Source organism: Clarias gariepinus, chromosome 14 (assembly GCF_024256425.1).
Source record: "Clarias gariepinus isolate MV-2021 ecotype Netherlands chromosome 14, CGAR_prim_01v2, whole genome shotgun sequence".
Classification (NCBI taxonomy): domain Eukaryota; kingdom Metazoa; phylum Chordata; class Actinopteri; order Siluriformes; family Clariidae; genus Clarias; species Clarias gariepinus.
This window is the reverse complement of record NC_071113.1, coordinates 29,768,845-29,779,163: the sequence shown is the minus strand read 5'-3', so window position 1 is coordinate 29,779,163 and position 10,319 is coordinate 29,768,845. Positions and strand designations below refer to the sequence as shown.

At 40.2% G+C, this 10,319-nt stretch overlaps 1 pseudogene; it reads right to left on the bottom strand.

Annotated features, from left to right (window-relative positions):
* Positions 1 to 284: 284 nt before the first annotated feature.
* Positions 285 to 9,106, bottom strand: LOC128540863 (ankyrin repeat domain-containing protein 9-like; annotated as a pseudogene).
* Positions 9,107 to 10,319: the final 1,213 nt, after the last annotated feature.

Sequence of the window (10,319 nt, the reverse complement as noted above, 5' to 3'; positions counted from 1 at the left end):
TTTCATATTGCCTACAATATCTCCCTTTCATTCTCTTTCTCTATTCTCTAATTTTTCTATCAATTTTTCTTTTCCCCTTTCCAGTTTATTACTTTTTTTTCCATCTTTCGCTCCTACTTCTTCCATCTTACATTCCTTCCATTTCCTTTCTTATTATCTCTCTTCCTTTCTGTAGTGTATAAAAGAGAAGCGATCCTGTTCTCTCTTTATCAGGGATCATTGTTTTGTGTGTTTAGTGTTTAGTCAGAGCAGTGTTTATTTTAGAAAGTGCAGATTCAGTTGTTCTATACGGCCTCGGCATCTACAGTCGTGGGGAACAGTTTTGAGAATGACACAAATATTAGTTTTCACAAAGTTTGCTGCTCAACTGCTTTTAGATCTTTGTTTCAATTGATTCTGTGATGTAGTGAAATATAATTACAAGCACTTCATACGTTTCAAAGGCTTTTATCGACAATTACATGACATTTATGCAGAGTCAGTATTTGCAGTGTTGGCTCTTCTTTTTCAGGACCTCTGCAATTCGACTGGGCTCTAAATCAACTTCTGGGCCAAATCCTGACTGATAGCAACCCATTTTTTTATAATCACTGCTTGGAGTTTGAAGTCACTTCAAGTTCGCTAGTGAATCCATCAAAGTAACGACAACAGTTAACGTTAATGCTAGTGAGTTTTTTTTACCGCTTTGACGCACATTTATTATAGCAGGACAGGCTATAGTCTGTGAATACGGACTTAAAACTAACAGCAGATTAAACAGCTAAATGTTAAAGTATGAATATGATCCCTGTCAGTTCTCCTAATCTAAGGACGACTATTTGTCAGAAATCAGTCTTTAAAAGAAATTGATATGCTACATACTAATATTGCCTATATATGTGTATATATATATATATATATATATATATATATATATATATATGGCAATATTAGTGTATATATATATATATATATATATATAATATGGCTAGAATTTCGTTGACAGTTCACCTATAGACAATCCACTTCGCACAAATAGTTTTTAAAATGCATTCACTAACTTGGCAAACATTATTGATTCGAGATTTGCACACTAAGACTCAAAAAAAAAATGAAATAAAATGATTGCTGTTTAAATGGCATGTGTTTATCCTGTTTTGCCAGGTGACAGAACCTAAACAACTGTGCTGTATATCAGACAGCGATGGAGAGAAGGGGTCACAGGTGATGTTGAACGGTGACTTGATATTATTATACCTAGTTGTCCTGAGATTTAACATTGTTACCAATACCTGGCTGCGGCGAGGGCACTGGTGGCTCAGTGGTAGGTGTTTGGCCTGCCATGTGGAAGGCCCGGGTTCGATTCCCAGCCAGTGCCCAAACCCCAGCCACTGGATGCAGTGCCGGTCCCAAGCCCGGATAAAATGGGAGGGTTGCGTCAGGAAGGGCATCCGGTGTAAAACCTGTGCCAAGTTGTAGTGCGGACTGGACATTCCGCTGTGGCGACCCCTTGCCGGGAGCAGCCGAAAGTCCAACCAATAATAGGCTGAGGCATTCTCTGTCAATGAGGAATCCCTCAATGTTTTTTTATTAGGGGTCAGAAGCAGATCAGCCATGTTGTAGTTCAGGTCAAGAGGCAAGGTCACAGGAGGTGAATCTGAATCTATTAAAGGCTTTGTTCGTCCCCCTCAAAAACTTTACTCACTATTTACTCCTTAAGTGGTTCCAAACTTTTATGATTTTCTTAATTTTGTTGAATACAAAATAAGATATTGTAAAAAAAAGCTGAAAACCGTTAAACATTGACTTTCGTAGAAGGAAAAACAATGGCACTATGGCTCAATAAAGAATAGTCTTTATTAAACTATCTTTTTGTCAATTATTAAACATTCCTTTACCATTACACTACTCCTTAATTTAACTTAATGAATTGCATTTCGAGTGGATTAATATCAATCGAAGCATTGCTAGTATTAAAGGGGTCATACAGGCCTACATGCACTTTTTTAAGCTGTTTGGACTGAACTGTGTGTTAGGAGAGTGCGTACACAACCACTCTACGATGATAAAGAGCCGCCCAGTGGTTTTCTTTTCATTTATTACAATAACATGCCCCTTCTGAAATCAGGCCAATCGCAAATGCCTGTCGATGTGACGCCACACCACAAGAGGCCGCTCCTACACTAGTTGATTGACACTGGTGTTTTAGCAAAGACCCGCTCCGAGTGAGAAGAAGCTGTCGGCCATTGTTTTTCGCCGCTGGAGCAAAATGTCGCCTAAGCGAGTGTGGTGTACAGTTGTTGGGTGTAATAGCGAACACAGCAGTCGTCATTCACTACCGACATCTGAGCCGCTGAAGATGCAGTGGCTGAATTTAGTTTATAAAGCTAACGTCTACGCCAATTTACCTAAATGCGTTCATGATTGCGATAATCATTTTTCACCAGACTGCTTTATAAACGCGGGTCAATATAAAGCTGGTTTTACTAGGGAGCTGCCCATTAAAAATGGATCGTGTTCCTACTTCATCTTCACCAGGCTCAGTGAGTAATTTCTTTTTCTATGACTGTTTGCAGATCGCCTTTTCTAATAATCACGATGAATGCGGAGTGTAAGTTAACTTACACTCTCATAGAACATGGTTATGGCTTCTTCTCTATGTACATCCGTCTCTATATAATCCCTAATCGCCCGTTTATAATAAACAATGCATTAAGGTGATTGTCTAGTTGCAAACTGTGTACGTAGTCGGAAAACTATATTATGCTTACCTTTGTTACGTTAGATGGTTTATAACGATGTCTGTCGAAGATTAAGAAGTCATGTAAACACATCAGTAAACACATCGCGTCCGTATCTCTCTCGGTAAGTTTCTCCGCTTTTGTTGTTGTTGCTCGCGGCAGCGTAACAGCCCGTTAATTCATGCCCATGCAGTGATGAGAAAGACAAATCGAGTCAATGCATGTCCATTCTTTTAATTTCTGCGTTGTCAGGCGATATTACAAACTTCCGCGTAGGTTCCGTATTTAAATCAAACCAAAAACTACTTAAGAAAACAGGCTCAGGCTCCATAATCCAGCGTTTTCCAGTTTGGACTGCATTACCCACAAAGCACTGCGTTGTGGGCGAGGCTTTGTGGGTAATGCAGTCCAAAGCATTGCCCGCACTGGACTACACTCCCATGGCTATACCCCACGTGTGTTGTAAAGACACGCCCCACAGAACTAAGGGGCGGGCTCAGCAGAGATCATAAGCATTTAAAGGAACATGCACTGAAATAGGTTGCTGAGAACAGAGCTAGTTTTTACCAGTTAAAAGTAGTGGTTTTTTTTACACAACCATTGAGAATTTCTTATTAAATATATTACAAACTTTTCATTAGGACCCTAAAGATCATATTAACATTTACTGAAACATGTTTCTGGATGATCCCTTTAATGTAAAGTGCATTTACATTGCATTTTGCAGCATATTAAAAAGACATGGGGTTGGTGGGGTGGCAGGGGAAATCTACGCCCTTGTGTTACTGTATGCGAGTATTTTTAACATGAATAAACACTGACCACGCAGCAGTAGGAAACTGTTTGAAAAAGTAAATGCATCAGCTGTGCGTCCAGGAGCAGTAACACTGCAGAGAGCAACAGCTCCGAGTCCAGCACAGCTCCGAGTCCAGCACAGCTCCGAGTCCAGCACAGCTCCAGTCCAATGATTTACAGCACTAGAGGCAGACAGTTTGATTAGCAGTATAATGCTGCATAGCTTTGTTTAAGAAATAGAACTTTAAACTTTTTACTCAAGTTAAAGTCATAAGTACATGACGTTCTAAAATGTATTTGAAGTGCAAAAGTACTGCAAGTACATCACAAACAAAACAGTGTACTTAAACATTATTAAATCTGCTGTTGATAAAAGAAATGTGCTATGAAATGTATTAGTAACTAAAGCTATGTAATATAAAGATTTAGTAAAAGTACAACGTTTCTTTCAGAATTGTAATTGCGAGAAAGTAATATGAAATTAAAATATTGCAGTGAAATATGTTATATATGTTCTGATGTGTAAGTAAAAGAAACTAAAACTCATTAAAAAAAAATTTGTGTGTGTGAAACATGTTATATATTTTCTATATCTCTTTTACAGCACCAACACCAACACAAGTTAGAATGGAGATAAAGCAAGGTAAATGTCAACTTTTTAAATATTACAGAAATATTAAATTTGTAACCATTACAAATTAAAACAAGGCTTGAAATATTTCACTTTACTTATAATGAATCTAGAATATACAAGTTTTCCCTTAGAATATACTAGATTTTCCATAAACTGAAGTATAAAAAGTTATATATCTTTTAAATTAGCAGTTATCAAACCAATAATTAAGAAACCTGACCTCGACCCCTGTCAGCTGTCCAGTTACAGACCAATATCAAACCTCCCCTTTATCTCTAAGATTCTGGAAAAGATAGTAGCGGAGCAGCTATGCTCATATATACATAGAAATGGCATACATGAACTGTATCAGTCAGGATTTAGGCCTCATCACAGTACAGAGACAGCGCTCGTTAAAGTAGTAAATGACATTCTATTGGCCTCTGATCAGGGTTGTGTAACTATGCTTGTACTACTTGACCTCAGTGCAGCTTTTGACACCGTTGATCACGCTATTCTTCTTCACAGATTAGAAAATGTAGTGGGAATTAAGGGTACAGTCCTCTCCTGGCTCAGATCCTATCTGACCCATCGTTATCAGTATGTAGACTTAAATGGTGATTATTCTACATGTTCTCTAGTGGAGTTTGGCGTTCCGCAGGGTTCAGTTTTAGGTCCACTGCTTTTTTCCCTTTACATGCTTCCTCTGGGCAACATAATCCGTAAGCATGGTATTAGTTTTCATTGTTATGCTGACGATACACAGTTATATGTCTCAGCAAAACCTGATGAGAAAAAACAGCTTACTAAAATTGAGCAATGTGTGCAGGACATAAGAAATTGGATGCTAATTAACTTCCTTCTGCTAAATCCGGATAAGACAGAAGTTCTAGTCATAGGACCGCATACAGCTAGGAGTAAAATTTTAGATCACACCGTAACTTTAGATGGCCTTTCTGTTCCATCAAATGCAACAGTGAAAGACCTTGGTGTGATTATTGATTCCAGCCTTTCATTTGAAGCACATGTAGATAATATTACCAGGATAGCATTCTTTCACCTCAGAAATATTGCCAGAATAAGAAATTTATTGTCGCTAAACGACGCAGAAAAACTAGTTCATGCTTTTATCACCTCTAGGTTGGACTATTGTAATGCCTTACTGTCTGGTTGTTCAGCTAGATGCATAAATAAGCTTCAGCTAGTCCAGAATGCAGCAGCGAGAGTCCTCACCAGAACCAGAAGATATGAGCACATCACCCCTATCTTATCTTCACTCCATTGGCTCCCTGTGAAATTTCGCATTGATTTTAAAATACTACTCTTGACATATAAAGCATTAAATGGTCTCGCGCCGCAGTACCTGAGCGAAATGCTAGTGTCTTATGATCCGCCACGCCTACTTCGATCAAAGGATGCAGGCTGCTTGTCAGTACCGCGTATTATGAAAAATACAGCTGGGGGCAGAGCTTTTTCTTACAAAGCCCCAAAGTTATGGAATAGTCTTCCAAATAGTGTTCGGGACTCAGACACAGTCTCAGTGTTTAAGTCCAGGCTAAAAACCTATTTATTTAGTCAAGCATTTTTATAAATAGATTTGCCATAGGTAAAGGAGCAGATCTGGGGGACTCATGGACGTAGAGTATTATGGTGAACTGGTATGTTTGGATGCTGTCTTCCTCACTCTCATTGATCACTCAGGTTTGCTGACGGTGAGGTGATTGTTTGCTTTACATGTCAGGAAGCCCTCATGTTTGTGTTTCCTTCTGGCTCTCCCTTTTGGTTATGCTGTCATAGTTAGTCCTGCCGGAGTCTCTGCTTGCACTCTACAGTTAATATACATTCACATTATACATTGTGTGACTGTGACCATACCTAACTGCCATCTCTCCTCTACTTCTCTTTCCCCCCCTCTTTCTTTTTCCTCTCTCCTCCTGTCTCTCCCTTTCACTCTTTCTCTCTCTCTCTGTCGAGCTACACATGTCGTTCCTGAGCTGCCAGTGATCCAGACTCCCTCTGCCCTCCGGACCTGTCTGACCCGTCCTGGTGCCCCGCTTCTGGCTGAAGATCTCGTCACATGGATGCCCCGTGTGTCTCTCTGGGATGCGTCTGGTGTCTGGGAATGATTCTCTCTACCTAGAAAATGGTTCTGGCCTTGACTGGTGTTGGCAACTGTTTCTCTGGGGACTTGACAGCTTGATAGTTCATGACTGGAACTTCTTACAAGTCTACCTGGGTCTTCAATAACTACCTGGACTCCATATTAACATCAATTAACATCAGCTATTATAGCTGAACTGCCTCCCACCCTACACACTGTATAAATGCAGATCATTTACTGCTTTCTGTTTCACCCAGATGAGGATGGGTTCCCTGTTGAGTCTGGTTCCTCTCAAGGTTTCTTCCTATTATCATCTCAGGGAGTTTTTCCTTGCCACTGTCGCCCTCGGCTTGCTCACCAGGGACAAACTGACCATTTTGATTCATACAAATTCACATTTCATACAAACTTAAATAATTCTTTTGACTGTGTAAAGCTGCTTTGCGGCAATGAAAATTGCTAAAAGCGCTATACAAATAAAATTGAATTGAATTGAATATAGTTGATCGTAATGCGTAAATAAAGTTCAGTATCATGTTTATACAAGCGACAAAGACATGTACAAGGGATGTCTTTGATTGTGCAGAATAACTTATTAGAGTAAAAGCTCCCTTTATTTCTCTATATATGAGGTTGTACATTGTTCTGCAAGAACAAAACGCCTTTGGTGATCAAAGCAGTTCATTTAGTGTAAAAGCATTCCACTGGAATGTTCACCTGAATTTTACCAGCAAAGGACTCTGTAAATTTAAATCAGTTTTTCGTCTTTGTTTCAGAGAATTTTCATCACAAGTCCCGCTTTGATTTGAACACCACTTGTAGATCAGTATGATGACGTATATAGTAACAGTCACACTTGTACTTACTTGTATACTATTGTTCCTTTTTTAGGTTCCCGCTTATGGGATGGCGGTGTAAGCTCTGCACATTTGTCGCATCATCAAAGGGAATTTCGATCATTATGGAGTGAAGTCTGGTACTGTTGGTCAATGATATTCACTCTCCTGTCTTCATTTAGACTGTCATTGCTTCTTTAAGACCTGAGAAGGTCTGCACACACATTTGTATGGATCCCACTGTTTGCAGGAAACTGAAGTGTGAAGGTGTGCAATCTTTCAGATGTAAAATGTGACTCATTAGATTCTAATACAAAAGTCGACTTTCCACATGTTAACTGTATAATGTTTGTGGCAGATGTATTGTTTGTAAGACTGTTTACTAATAAGATCAATTCAGCTCATTGTTTATGATCTTGTTACATGTCATTTGCAAAGTAAACCAGATTGAGTTTAGACTTCATGTCTTATCAAATTTGGCAAATAAGTGTTTAATTAAAATGGTAATGTGTGTGTCGTTTCTTTGTTTATAATTTGGTGTCATTAGATACATTGACCTAAATTAAAATATCCCTTGCGTAAAGGCTAAATATATATAAAAAAAAATTAAGTGTAATATATTAATTCTGTGACAGAGAAGTATAAATTAAATTCAGTTAAAATATTTAGTAAATGTAGCACATTTGTTCATTAAATAATAGTCTAATTTTCAGTTTCTTCTTTCTTGCATTTCAATTATATCTACTCAATTATTCTACTTTTTATTTTTACTTGGGGTAACCATTGCATTAACTTCTGATTTTCATTACATTTACTCAATTTTGTACATCATTGCTCTAAATAAAGTTATTCAGGTCTTACTTTTTGTACCAACTTGTACTCAATTCATGAAGTATATTTTACACGATTTCACAACTTTTAGATTTATTTTAATGTTTTTAAGTGTAAAAATGTTTTATCAAAAAAATTGGGTACAGCATAGTTTTATTTTTTTTGGTGAATATTGTCATTCAAAAATAAAAAATAAAGGCAGAGTATCAGAGAACTGGAAGAGAGTTTTGATGATTCAGTTCATGCTACTCCACCCACTTCCCTTCATTCTCTCTCCTCCCCTCACTCACTCACACACACTACATGTCAAATTCATGCCAGATAATTAAATACAGTATAAATAAAAGGAAAAACAAACAGTCAAACAACGAGCATACCGTCAGTGTGTGGCCAGTGTTACTGTAGGTCTGCGTTAAGGACTGTGTGAAGCTTTTCAGAGATGCTGGAATAGGCAGTTTCTCCAGACTTTGTGGAAATTCTTGCGGAGGCAGTTGAGACAGGATTTTTTGCATAGCTGTGAGGAAGAGTGTTCCTGGATTTCTCCCAACTAGGTAGTTAAAAGTCTCCTCACCCAGAACACTGGACCAGCACTGCGGATCATTTTGCAGTGCGCTCTGCATTCCGAACTTCACCTGAGGCATGAACATGAGCAGGCTTTTATGGCACATCTCGTTGGCATGTGTGTTCTCTTTGGAGGTCCAGAGCTGCTCGAGGGTGAGATCCAGTGGTGTCATACCGTTGTTGTCCTCAAGATGAGGTGAAGCCCCGTTTCCCAATAGCAGTAGGACAGCCTCTGAGTTTGACAGTTCACAAGCCAGATGGAGTGGAGTTTTGCCGTCCTTCTTGTGGAGGCATCCTTCTCCGTCATGTACGAGCGCGGAGAGGGCATTTTATGTGCCACCTGAAGGATGACAGACATAATGTCAATCCTGTCAAAGTGGACAACCTCTACCAAGTGCAAGCAGCAAAAACGCCCTCCTGGCATGGCAAGAGCGCCGTATGAGAACTTATTCAGCAAGTATTGTGCGTAAGCTCGGTGGTCAGGCTCAATAGTAAGCAGGAGCGCCTAGGATGGAGAGTATGTCGGTTGAAAGCCGTCAAGATCCCACTTAAAGATTTCGATTTTGCGCATGTCCTCCAGCATCCACACAGGTTTATGGTCGCACACAGCTCGGTAAAACAGCTCGCGCTTCTTGTTCGGGTCCGCCATCCAGGCGATAGGAGAAGATATAGGCTACGCGGAAAAACGAAAACGCCTTTGGGCTGTCAGTGTTAAAAGTCACAATCGCTCGTCTCACCAGAAGTCAAGAAGTAAAGGCACAAACAATTAATACCTGATATGTTCATAAAAGAGGCGGAGAAGTACAGAGAAGGTAACAGGGAGTTGCATTGTGTCTTTTTAGATTTAGAGAAAGCGTATGACAGGGTGCCAAGAGAGGAGCTGTGGTATTGTATGAGGAAGTCTGGAGTGGCAGAGAAGTATGTTAGAGTGGTGCAGGACATGTATGAGAGCTGTAAGACAGTGGTAAGATGTGCTGTAGGTGTGACAGAAGAGTTTAAGGTGGAGGTGGGTCTGCATCAAGGATCGGCTCTAAGCCCCTTTTTGTTTGCTCTGGTGATGGACAGGATGACAGATGAGGTAAGACAGGAGTCCCCATGGACTATGATGTTTGCAGATGACATTGTGCTCTGTAGCGAGAGCAGGGAACAGGTGGAGGAAAATTTGGAGAGGTGGAGGTATGCTCTGGAAAGCAGAGGAATGAAGGTTAGCCGCAGCAAGACGGAATACATGTGTGTAAATGAGAGGGACCCAGGAGGATTGGTGAGGCTACAGGGAGCAGAGGTAAAGAAGGTGCAGGATTTTAAGTACTTGGGGTCAACGGTCCAGAGCAACGGAGAGTGTGGAAAGGAGGTGAAGAGGCGGGTACAGGCAGGTTGGAATGGGTGGAGAAAAGTGTCAGGTGTGTTGTGCGATAAAAGAGTATCAGCGAGAATGAAAGGAAAGGTGTACAGGACAGTGGTGAGACCGGTGATGCTCTACGGCTTAGAGACAGTGGCGCTGAAGAAAAGACAGGAGGCAGAGTTGGAGGTAGCAGAGCTGAAGATGTTGAGGTTCTCCTTGGGAGTGACAAGGATGGATAGGATTAAGAATGAGTTTATCAGAGGAACAACCCACGTTAGATGTTTTGGAGATAAAGTCAGAGAGGCCAGATTGAGGTGGTTTGGACATGTTCAGAGAAGAGATTGTGAATATATCGGTAGAAGGTTGCTGAGGTTGGAACTGCCAGGCAGGAGGTCTAGAGAAAGACCAAAGAGGAGATTTATGGATGCAGTGAGAGAGGACATGAAGTTAGTTGGTGTGAGAGAAGAGGATGCAGAGGATAGGGTTAGATGGAGGCAGATGATTCGCTGTGGCGACCCCT